We start from the raw sequence: 13,245 nt of genomic DNA, 5'->3' as shown, positions 1-13,245 counted from the left end.
CTTTTATATAGGCCTATACCGGTATACTTATTATATGTTACATGTATACGTAGCTCCCGGGACGTAGCTATTTAATACCATTATTGTACTATTGACATGCAGACACATGGCAGCCTTGATGCGTAATCATTCAGCAAGCGCATTCAATTTATTTAAATGAAGCACCTAATGTCAGTGGGGTGACAACGAAATATGCATTAGCGGCTAATGTGTGCCTTTTTTGCTTACGGCTACTCAATCACACCCTTGGGTTTATGTATAACAATAGGTACTTTTCGTTCCATTAAGCGCTTTCACGCGACTTTCATTTGATCACTTATTGACAGTAGCCTGCTAGGTAAAGCGTTAATACACTGTCGGGTCAGCTTACTGATTTAATGGCGGAAGCCCTTTGTCCCAAACAAAAGGTACCTTTCGATGAATAGCTTGTCAGATTTCAAATCGGCACAAGCTTTCAATGCGTTACGTAATCTATTTCCTCTCCATCTTATAATAGCTCCATGGTGTCAATAATGTACATTGTATTGCAGCTGGATTTTACATGCATTCTTTTATATAAATTTTTTCTCAAAGAGTTGAATATGATCAACATTTTTACTCAGGATTTCAAATTTTTTACCCGCAAATTGCAGTTAAACATATCCACAGCAAAATACCGGTCCTCACTAATTAGTGTATTTAATTTCCAGTTAGTGTATTTAAGATAAAACCTGACAACAAATAAAATTTTCTTGCAATAGAAATATCATATGGGATACTGATATGGTAGGCCGCAACCGCCACAACGTGGAGCTGCTACGCGTAGCTGACTTTTTGCCCCGTGGAGCCAAATTGACCAATCATGATCATGTTAGAGTTTTTCATTACTCGGAGGTAAAACTGACTAATTAAGTACGACTTACTCATTACGTGAAGCGAATTTATTCATTAAGAATTTGCCAGACGAGCGTCACGTAGTTGCAAGATATCCTCGGTCACGAAAGTTATGATTCAAAAAGTAGTTTATGAAAAGTGCGAACTGACTTATTATGCACTCATAAGAAACTCATACAGTATTGTACATAACTATATAGCTAGGCAGAGTGGTGGTAAACTATGCACACAGTTCTGCGATCTGCAGTATATCGCCGGGAGCTAATTTGTATAACTTGCGCGGTGTCCCTGCGGAATTCGACCTTCAGCAAACTGTAAACCAGTTCGGATTTACTTTATATACTAGTAGTAGGCCATACATACTGTAGTTACTGTCCGTTTTCCTATACACAATACTCAGTGCGCTCACCATTGACGCGTGACCTCTACAAATAGTGTATATGTTAGAAGTATAGGCCATTGCCTAGTTGACGTCACTACTGTGTAAAAATAACCGGCCAATATTTAAAGTATTCTCTGAAATTCTAGAAAATATAGTTTTGTAACATGTCCTAAATTTTTAGCTAATTTAGGTGTTTGGAAATATTGGTACTTTTGTACCAAAAAATATGAAGAAATTATTTCTAAACCGTGTTAAGTCATTAAGCTTCTCATTTTCAAGAACGCTGGTTAACAATAAGCAGACTATTGTCTCATTTCGTAAACAATATCCCACAGTATTGTTACCTTGCGTTCGCTTTATAATCGTTCACCCAACTGAAACTATAATACCAGCTCATTGCTCATTGCACAGGTAAAACAGACACAAGTGCAGTGTGTATTTAACCAGAGAAGATCTGATGTAACATAGTTGAGCCGTTTTCATTGAGTGTTATCTTGGTTTAATAGCTTTTAATAGGGTTTAAGTCCTTCAAAGGTCGTGGTGAGTTCTACTGTAGACATGACTGCATCATGATTATTTTTAAGTCAACAACATTCAACAATATGATCACCGTGATAGTATGAGAGTATCAGTACCGTGGGTGTCAGTGATCCTGGCCTGACACAGTAGACAAACAAACAAACAAACACGCACACACATTACACATGCATGCAAGGTAACATTGACTATACACTAATCAAACAATGGTATTGATCCTGTACAACTGGTCGTGGTTTATTTACAATCGATTCATTTAAAATCCCCATAGTAAACATTAATTTTGGCAAGAGTTTTCTCTCTCTGGAACGAGGATGCATCCACTGGCTCCGCGTAATGAAAAGATCTAACATGATTGGTCAATTTAGCTCCGCGAAGCGAAAAGTAAGCTACGCGTAGCAGCTCCACGTTGTGGCGGTTACGGCCAGCCATATATTGATCATGCGAAAATCGTAAAACATAGAATAGAAACAGTGTGGCAGGCGCTCAAAATCTCAAATTGTATGCTTAGCCTGAGTTGCACGGCCTATCTCGAATAAAATCACCATGCGTAGTTGTTGAAAACGTGAGGATTCATCGTACTATCACGGCAATTTTTAACACGAAGATATAGGGATGATGACGGTGTGCCATGCCTACTTAATAGGGGCCCGCGCCGTTCACAAACACTTGTTGGGGGGGCGGATACAAAAGGGGGGGCTTAAATTGTTTGCCCTCCTAAGGGGCTGAAAAAATGACCACCAATTTTTAATCTTTGACGACGACATTGGTGGTGTCAAAATTTTAAAAATAGGCTACTGTTCAGTACATGGCCTGGGGTAGAACAAACTTGCTTTTTGCTGAACTATGAAATGGTATCGGCCTATACGGTATTAGTTTATGTTACTCCTACTAGCTCACCAACTAAAGGAAACGAATTTGGAGAAAACCTTCTGTTAATAAATACTATGCTGAGCCACCAGCCTGGGTGGCTCACGCTCCAATAATTTCAGATGATTGAGCTCAGTAATACATCTAAGAATGTCTTCCAATTCATGAAAACAAATAGATAATCAGCTTATCGGATTAAAAGCTTAGAGGGAAGGTCTTGCTGCTCATCGAGTGTTTGTAATTATCAGAAGGTTTTCTCCAAATTCATTCTCTAATGCCTTTTGGTCTGCAGTCTGCAGAAATGGACCGAATCTCGAAATGCACGAAGGTATGACCCCGGGGTATGACCCATGAGTGGTGTCAAATGAAAGAGGAAGACGTAAAGAATAATTATAATAAAAATATTTCCGCACCCAGGGTGACACTCATCATAAGACCCCTTCAATATCCAAAATGCCAGCAAGGTATGCATATGACCCTCTGAGTGGTGTCAAATGAGAGAGGAAAAAGTAAAGAATATATTAAAAATCATTTCCCCACCGGGGGTGACACTCCTCATGGCCTGGGTCAGTATTCATATTTTGGGCCCTTCTCGAAATGCCAAGAAGGTACGGTAACCCCTGAGTGGTGTCAAATGAACTCGGAGAACAAAGTAAAGAAAATAATAAAAATAATTTCCCCACCGGGGGTAACATTTCTCATAAGACCTGGGTAAATATTCATATTTTGGGTCCTTTTCATAACTCGAAAATGCCAAAATGGATATAGGCCTAGGCCTACTCCCTATTCCAGAAAAATACAGCACTAATTTTTTGGGATAAAAAAATATTATTCTGTTTTGCCAAATGAAACATAGCTAAATCCTAATCCTTTAGTTAGTCCTAACTGGCAATAAAAGTAAAATTTTAATATTTTGCCAATTTTTGGAAATAAGGGCCAAAAACATGCGTTTTAGGGTGTTTTTCGTATGCTGTGACAATCAAGCTCAAAGACTTGTACTAAGACTAATTCCAGTTTATGCATTCTAGGCCTAGTTTTTGGAAAAGACATGTTTCATTTTTATAACCCATTATTTAATTATAGTAACACAAAAAAGTTGGAATTGGAGCAAAATTACAGCATCTACTCAAGATTTTGAATGCTTAGACTTGTTCCAAGTCTTTGATTTTTGTGACTCGATTGTCAGAAAACATGACAAAATGCATGTTTTTGGCTCTTTTTTCACGAAATTGGCCAAATATTAAGATTTTACTTTTATTGCCAGTTAGGACTAACTAAAGGAATAGGATTTAGCTATGTTTTATTTTGCAGAAATTGATCATATTTTTTTAATCCCAAAAAATTAGTGCTGTATTTATCTGGAATGGGGAGTAGGCCCTATCTCGAAATGCCATGAAGGTATGTCACCGAGTGGTGGTATCAAATGAAAGAGAGCAAAGTAAAGAATGTAATAAAAATTATTTCCCCACCGGGGGTGACACTCCTCATAAGACCTGGGTCAGTATTCATATTTTGGGTCCTTTTCATCTCGAAATGCCAAGAAGGTAGGCCTACCGGTATGACCCCTGAATATATCAAATGAAAGAGAACAAAGAAAAGAATGAAATAAAATTAATTTCCCCACAGGGTAACACTCCTCAACCTCATAAGACCTGGTCAATAGCTGAACTTACATGGTTCAGCTATGGTGCGGTAACCGCTCTAGTTTGTATTTCCACGTGTTTTCAATGGGACATTTATTTAGTGGTGTGTGCCCACAACTGAGCAACAGCTGCCGTTTTGTTTACAATCAAGTGATGCCAACGCCGCGCCTTAGACGCACAATTGGGCTACTTGGCAATCACTTGCCGCTACTAAAAAAAACCCGTGCCGCCAGGTACGTGGTGGTCGCCGTGCATTCTCTAAATTCAGTAAATTTTCATCATCAACCGTGTAATGGGATTATTTTGAAATTTTAAAACGCTTGAAATATCACAAACAAATAGGCCTATGTTAATAAATAATATAAATACAAGCTAAAACCGTTGGGGTTCGATAATGAACCCCACAAAACTAACCGAGTATTATGAAAATGCCATACGGCCGGGCGGTTTCACAAGTTGCCAGCTCTTCCATGCCACTCGACCCCGCACTCGCCGCCTGCATGCATGCCGCTACCACAAAAGTCAGGTCGCCAGTGCAGTGGCGTATAGGATTTTTTATGGGGGCTGTGTGGGGAGAAGCCCAAACCCACCAAAAAGGGGGTTAGGTCCCGGTCCCCGCACTCCGTGCATCCGCTGGTATTCATGCTCGTCGAAAATTTAGCGAAATAAGGGGTGTTTTCAGATGAAGAAACGCGATTCGCGAAACACACAAAAAAGGGGTGTTTTTTCAAACCATATATTAGAAATATCGTTCGCGTTTTAGCAAAAATAGGGATATTGTCGGAGGGCAAATAATTCGCGAAAACGCAAAAAAAAGGGGTGTTTTTCCCCTAAAAACTTCGCGAAATGAGATGCAAAAGGGGTGTTTTAAGTTCACCGACAAGCATGAATACCCGCGAATGCACGGAGTGCGGGGACCGGGGGTTAGGTGAGGTGGTGTGATGCCCTATCTATTTTATGCAGGTCGCTACAGTAGTTTGATGTATATTTTCCTAGTTCGATTTAGTCGATTTAAGGTTTTGCCCGGGGTTTTGCGTCTGAAGAGTCCCAATTGCAAAAATCTTATTGACCATTGTCCATAATATATTGATCGGTCCGCAACTTCCTGTACCGGAACTGCCCAATTTGGTGATTTGGGCCCGATTTGGGTCCTAATTCAAGAAAATCCGCCTAAATATCCAGTATTGGGAGCTTTTTTCGGAAACTTAAAAATTGGGCTACTTGAGACTCCTTTACCGCGGCCTGGCGAGCGAATGTGCCGCGCTTTGGCGCTGAAAAGTTTTTGGCAACTTTACATGTACACAGATCGAGGTCGCAATGCATTCAGAGTCACACACACACCAGAGATTGCACAACACAATGATTTTGTTTTGATGAAGTTGTGCAGTGTGTGTAATATGATGTGACTTATTTATTGATATGATATGAAAAGACATGCCGTAGTGCATGCGCAACTGAAGATCCATCGACTCGTTACCTCGACCAGTAACTGCAAATTTCCAACGTTTGAGGAGTTGTTGAACTTGCTCGTGGTGGAGTTAGGAGGTAAGCTTAACCATAAAAATTTATAAATTTATTTAATTAGGGTATATTAAAAAATCCTTTGTCTCAAAGCTCCCGCGGACGTTAGTAAAAACGTGCGCATTAAACATGTTACAAATGTAAATGGTTTTATATTTTTAAGTCATAATTTTATACATTTCCTTTTTTTTACAAAAATCAAAAAAATTAAACCCCAAAGTTTTTTTACTTCCTGTTTTTTATTTTGAGATTTTGAGTGTTATGCAAAATATTAAATGCAGCTCAAGATATGGTCTGTATTTGTGACACGGTCTGGTCCATGGGGCCAAAGGCGGCATATTTGAAATTGAGATAAAGGCAAAAATATGGAGTAAAAAAACAATAAAATACATAAGAAAATACACATCACAAACCTTCATAACTTACCGTAAGAACCAAGTAAGCTAGACCTCTGGTGTTTTCAGCATATGATAGCCCATTCATGCATTGTTTGTATTTTATATAGGTACATGCATTCCTGATTGTAGGTAATAATTATCGTAAGTCAATTGTCAAAAATGCTTCCTTTGGCCCCCATGGAGCAGATTGCTCGATAATTCTAGCCAAGAATTTGCTCACCGATAACTTCACATTCTAGGCTAGAGACCATTGCATTCAAAATCTAGTCGGATTCATTGAAGCATGACACCATGTAAAGCAATGGAAGTTCAGAAGTATAAACATGGCCAATCACGACAGGCGATTGCATCAAAAATGTTGCTAAAATTACACTTCAGCAAAATTTTAGACGGTCCAAAATAGGCACATCTTGCTCAAAAGATACAGTTGACTCATCAAAATAACTTTCATCCAAATTTTAACATTAACAGAATAAATAACCCCCCTGTGAAAAAAAATTGCACCGCTGTCCGACCGAAAAACCATAGCAAAGTACTCTAGCATCGAATGCGTAACTATCGTGTGCAAATTTGAAGCTAGAGTTCTCGAGTAAGGAGCAGATTGTGTCACATTTGTGATTTATTTCTTAAAACAGTTGTACAGCACATTTTATATATAGCACGTCAGTATCAAAATGCATAAACACCAAACGAGTACCTTGACTTGTGACCTTTTTCAAAAACTGAATTTAAAAAAAAATTGTTTTAAAAATCACATTCTCCGTGTAAGTTTTCAGCTGAAGAGCTTTGAGACAAAGGATTTTTTTGAAGTTTGTGATCTTCAGACAATCGATATCAATGGATTTTGTTTTGCATATTTTGATACCTCAATCAACACTGTCAGACTGTGACTTACCATACTTATTTTCTAACTTGAACCACTTTGAATGAAAAAAAGATGAGCATTTTCAAACCTTAAAAGGGCAATTTGTGATCCACAGTCTCACCTCCTCCCACTTTTCTCGAAAAAAAAAAGAGATTTTTATACGTCATGTACTACTTCTTTTGATTAGTCAGTACTGGTAATTAAAGTGCATTAGTGCATATCAGATTATCACACCAACTGAAATGACCTGGTGACTTCATTGAAGATTTAGTGACTTTTGCTTTGTTGTGTTGACTTGAAGGTGGGTTTGAAGGCTAGGTTTGCACTGTCTTTGGGTTAATTCACAAAGCTGGCATTTTGTTCCATTCAGCTATTGTCTTGGGCAAGAAGGAGTTCTTAATTGATCTTGTACACTTCTTGGTGGCCAGGTATTCAACAAATTTTTGTTGGTTGACCTGGTATTACTAGTATTCAACTTGAGATGTTGGAGAGATGGCAACAAGGTTGTTGTCGTGTATTTTGTAGAGCATGGTCAATCTCTTGATATTTCTCCATACTCTTAGATGGCCCCATTGAAGATCGTCTTGTGACTGTTCCTTCAGGGGCGTAGCCAGCTTTCTTGGTCGGGGGGCAAAATAAAATGTTGGGGGCTCAGACGAAAAAAATTGCAGTTGCATCATACAATACATAGAGACTGTATGTCTTTGAGTTTCCCGAAAAGGGCCTTATGGGATTTTTACACTATTTCCGCCCATTATCCGGCTAAAAAGGGCTCCTGATTTTCTCTTTCATTTTTTGTCAGAGGGCACTTTTTCTTTCATTTTTTGTCCCCCCCCCTGCCCCCTTCTTTCGTACTGTAGTTTCTTTTACAGAATCTGGCTGCTTGTCTTTACACCCTATCCAGAGATTTACTGTTGCAGATTGTATGTGGATCCCATGCTGCCACAGTACATGTATATTCAAGGTGAGGTCTCGCCAGAGAGAGGTATGCTGTGAATTTAACCTCTATACTGGAAACGTCTGGCTACATAATTTCTTGCAGATTAATTCCTGTAGCACACAAATATCGCCAAGTTTGAATTACATTCTGGTACAATTTGAATTATGTTCTGGTGTACCAAACCATAATACAACACAGTGGTCTATGGAGCAGTGTCATACACATAACATAATCATGCACAACTCAAAAATCGCAATGTGTGTTTTATTACCGTATTGGTCCGAGTATAGTCCCACCCGTTTTTTAGGTGAAAATTTTTCACAATTGGGGGTGGGATTATACTCAATTTCAAAAAATTCAAGATGTTTTGTATTTTTAATATGAAAATTGATAATTTGTATTCATGTCATACTCTATTAATGATTTCAAAATGCATTGAATTTTTTTTTTTTTTTTTAGGTCAACCATGAATGATCCTAGCATCTATGTCTAGGTCCAGGGACACTCTAAAACGGAAAAAAAAAAAAGAAATTTTTTTGCAATTTCTGGAATTTTTCGAAAAATTGGGGGTGGGACTATACTCGAACGTGGGACTTTACTCAGACGAATACGGTAATAGATTCCTATGTTAGTTTTAACTTATTACATTGTCCCCTTTTAATTTTGAGCCTAACAAATGAGGTAAAACAAAGAAATTTGTTATTTCATTCCAGCGCCACCTACACTACAATATGTGTATTAGCTCACTGATGGTATTATTAATTGTTATCATGATATTTTGATATTTAACAGACTAACAGTCATCAAAGTAAAATAATAAATCTAATGATAAATTGTGTGTAGCTGGTTTTTTCTCAAAAAGACCTTCAAATTTTTAGATCTTTTAGCATCAAATTATTATCTATCCGATGGTAAGATATCACAGAAATAAAGATGTTCATTAGGCCTACACTGTATGGCATTCAGGAAGGTCATAACATATCAAAAGGACTGTCTTCATTCAGCAAAACATCTAATATTGTTATGGCAGAATTAACAATGAGGGATTAACTGTTAAATATTGCCCACAAAATTGACCACTTTGCACCGTATTTCTCAAATTGTATCTATAAATAGGCAGAATTTTAGACACTGAAGCCCAAAACAGCATTAGATTCATTTTACACATGTGGTTCTCAGTGTTGCCAAAACTTTTCAGCGTCAAGGCGCGGGCGCATTGACTCGCCAGGCCGCGGTAAAGGATTCTCAAGTAGCCCAATTCTTTAAGCTTCCAAAAAAGCGCACAATACCGGATATTTGGGCGGATTTACCCGAATTTTAGAACTCAAAACACCCAATTGGTCGGAAAAGCACTTGACTTTGATACTTCCGGTACTTACTGGGAAGTTACTGACCGATCAATAAATGGTCACAAAACCCATTGTAATTTCAATTTGGAGCTTCAAAGACTCAAAACCTTTATAAATCGGCTAAATTGAAAGGAAAATATATCAAATTAGTGCCGCGGCCTGAGACTGGCAAAAGTAGCCCAATTTTAGACAAGTAGCGGCATGCTTTTTTGAGTAGCGGCAAGTGATCGCCAAGTAGCCCAATTGTGCGCCTAAGGCGCGGTGTTGGCATCACTGGTGGTTCTGGAAAAAGCAAACATTTGGGTTCTTATTATAAATCAATGAAAAGAAGCAATTTTCCAGTCCAGTTAATTGTTACCAAACAATGAGCATGGATTTCAATGAGGTGACATGTATTATTTGAAGAGTAATTTTACATAGAATAGATTGTGATCCCGGTACCCCAGGTCAACATAAAAAGTGGTAACCATGTGTGTTCTAAATTTCGCGGAAAAGGGGTATTTTGTTGACTGAAATCATGGACGCTAAATCGCGAAAAAAGGGGGGTATTCTGAGCATTGTCTCGCGAAATTTAAAAAAAAAGGGTATTTCACAGGTTCGTTCGATCGATGTCTTCAGCCCGTAAAACATGTATAATGAATAAATTAAAGGGGTATTCCATGATCCACAACATCATCCCCCCAACTTATACCAAACTTTTCAAGATTTTGATAATGGGACCCCTACATACATACTGTGTAATTGCCAAAGGAATCTTGTAAATTCATTCCCTTTCCAGAGGTGTCTGAACTGGGATAACCTGGATGGGAACCTGGACTGATACCACAAAATTGTACATTTGAATTTCTACTATCTGTTTCTGTATGTGTTTAAGATATATCTGATCTGAGTATCCAACCCATAGTGTTGTGCAGCCTGAGGTCTTGTGTCAAAACTTGGGTACCACAATACTTTAAAGGAACCTCTGTACACACAACTTCGAGGGATTGTTCCTCTTTGGTTCATTTTCAATTAAAATCAGTATACAGGCATTGTAATTACCCCAGTTAATAACACAGGATCATCTGGGAGTACAACAGACACAAAGTAATGTTCATACTTGCACATTTTGTACTTAATATATTAAAATATTTGGAGTCATTGAAAAGGGGTGTCTGGAAATCTTCTCATTGAAAACCTTGAAAAGGGGTATTTTTACCCTGATTTTGTCAGTGATTTGGCAAAAAAGGGGGGTAAAATCAATGAAAAATCAGTGAAAAGGGGGGTTTTGAAAAAAGGAAGAACACACATGGTTACCACTTTTTATGTTGACCTGGGGTACCGGGATTGTGATCTTCAGAAAATTTTACATACATTGTGTATAGTTGTAGAACAATCAATACTGAATAGATTGTGGTTCTTCAGAAAATTTTACATATAGTTGTATAACAATCAATGTTGAAGTTTGTGATCTTTGGAAAATTTTACATATAGTTGTATAACAATCAATGTTGAAGTTTGTGATCTTCAGAAAATTTTACATATAGTTGTATAACATCAATATTGAAGTTTGTGATCTTCAGAAAATTTTACATATTGTTGTATAACATCAATATTGAAGTTTGTGATCTTCAGAAAGTTTTACATATAACATCAGTATTTAGAGGTTTTACTGCACATGTATCAGTTATTTGGAAGGCATTGTGAAAAACTTAAACATTTTGCCTTTGGAACAAAGATTTTTCACAATGCCTGGCGTATTCACTTTTCCAAAATGCATCGCTAAAAGTGCTATACATAAATTTAAGCTAAATTTCATGTTGCCTTTGCCTCAAAAGTCCCCCAATGCATCGCTATTTGCGAGCCAAATTCCGCAACACGTCGCATTGACCTCAAAACACATCTGGATGATCTGGAATTCCCCGAAAATCAAAAACATCACACAGTCGGTATTTGCTCATTCTCGTTACATCTAAGATAATTATGCTGTATTCCGTTGCAAAAATAAGACAAAGCAATGTTGGGTACCCTTTTTGCTGAATCTGTCGTGGTTGATTGCTTATGTCATGCTTATGTTTACTAGCGTTACTCCCCCCAATTATGCGAGAGAATGTCGCCATTGCACGCACTAACTATACACAAAATCAGAACACATGTTCCTGGTGAAGGGATTTACCAAAACCATAAGATCAGCGACCTTCGGAAGCTTGCAATATTTTTACGGGGATGAGATAATGTCAAGATAATGTTGAACAAAAATTAGGTGAAGACCCGGGGGGCCACTTACATTACGTGATGGACACCATGCTCATGTATGGACTCTTGAAATGCACCCTTAACGAGTATTACTAAGCGCGTGCAAAACATACCCTAAACAAGTATTTTGCCATTTTTTTAACACTAAGAAAGTAAAAATTCATGTTCAGGTTCTTGTTAATATAAGTAGTTTGATGTTTCTTAATGTTTTACCCTAAGATATGTTCTGATAGAAGCCAAACATATCCTATTTCACCCTTTTTTTTCTGCCTCCGCAGGAGGTAGATTTGCTTTGAAATTGACACCTAAAATGCCGCACATTGCGCGGCATGTAGGCCGATTGTACACATTTATATTCTGACAAGTACTCTAATTTCCGCCCAATATCGAGAGCCCAATATATATCCCCCACCTCTCTACGCCATACATAAATTCGCCTATCGCCATTTCCGAATGTTCAAAAAGGTAATCACGCTTCCTCAGCATGTGCAATAAATTAGCATTAAAATTAATCTTATTCTATAGGGATTCTAGAAACACCTAGCACGTGGCGACAATGGTGTGGGTCTATCAAGTTCATGAATTATGCATTAGAATTTTTTTCAATCTCATATGTTGTATAATTGAAGACCGAATTAAAAAGACTAGCTTGCGTATGCCGTCCTGTCAACCAGACCAAAATGCCATACCGCGCAGGTCAGCAACCAATCACGGCGCGCCTTTGTCATGACGTCAGACGCAAACTAGTCTTTTTAATTCGGTCTTTAATTATTAGGTTGTAGCCTCAGCGCCATCAGCAGCTTTATCGTTGAAGACAAGTTGGAAAACCGTTATGCTGTGACAATGGGAATACACATCAAACAAGGTTTAATTTCATGATTACATGAAATCTGATTATCAATGGAAAAACTTTGGCTGGAGAAGTTGAAGCTGACGTTCATGGCGACACTTTGGATGTGATAATTTGACATCATGGATTGTTTTGTGCAAAATTTGAGGTATTTTTGTGCCATTTAATACGCGGTGAGTCAGCAGGCCGACTGGCATGCAGGCTAGGCTCGACTAGGCCGCAATCATCGTGCATGCGTGTCTACATGTACATCATAATAATAGGTTGAAATGATGGGATTGAAAAGACCGGCTAGCTATTTGATTTCTCTGCATACGAGATGTATGTGCTGTGCCGTGTTCAACGTAGGCGGCATGTCATGATCAATGATCATGATGATCATGATGTTGCATTTGAACTGCAATGTATGGTATGATACGCCTAGCCACGCCTATGGCCGGCTTCATTGCTGTTCAAATACATGTACTAAAGTATTGCAATTTTATTGCGTTGATATAATTCGGAATAATTCTTATTATTATTTGCTTCCCCAATTCCCATGCGTGGTTGGTCATGTTGGTGGTATGTATGTCAGTTTTTTTTACATTCTACTGAGTACTGTTGCAATATTTTTGCATGCATACCCATGACAATTTCAAGACTAAATAGACTATGACTGAGAAATTTGCTTTTTGTTTGTTAAGATAAAAATAAAAATAAAATGCAAGAATCATCTTTTCCCACACAATACTTCTTACAAACAAGGTGTTGATATTCGCCATTTCGATGCAAAACAAAGCACA

The sequence above is a fragment of the Amphiura filiformis genome, chromosome 14 (genome assembly GCF_039555335.1).
Source record: "Amphiura filiformis chromosome 14, Afil_fr2py, whole genome shotgun sequence".
Classification (NCBI taxonomy): Eukaryota; Metazoa; Echinodermata; class Ophiuroidea; order Amphilepidida; family Amphiuridae; genus Amphiura; species Amphiura filiformis.
Note: the sequence above shows the minus strand (reverse complement) of the source record.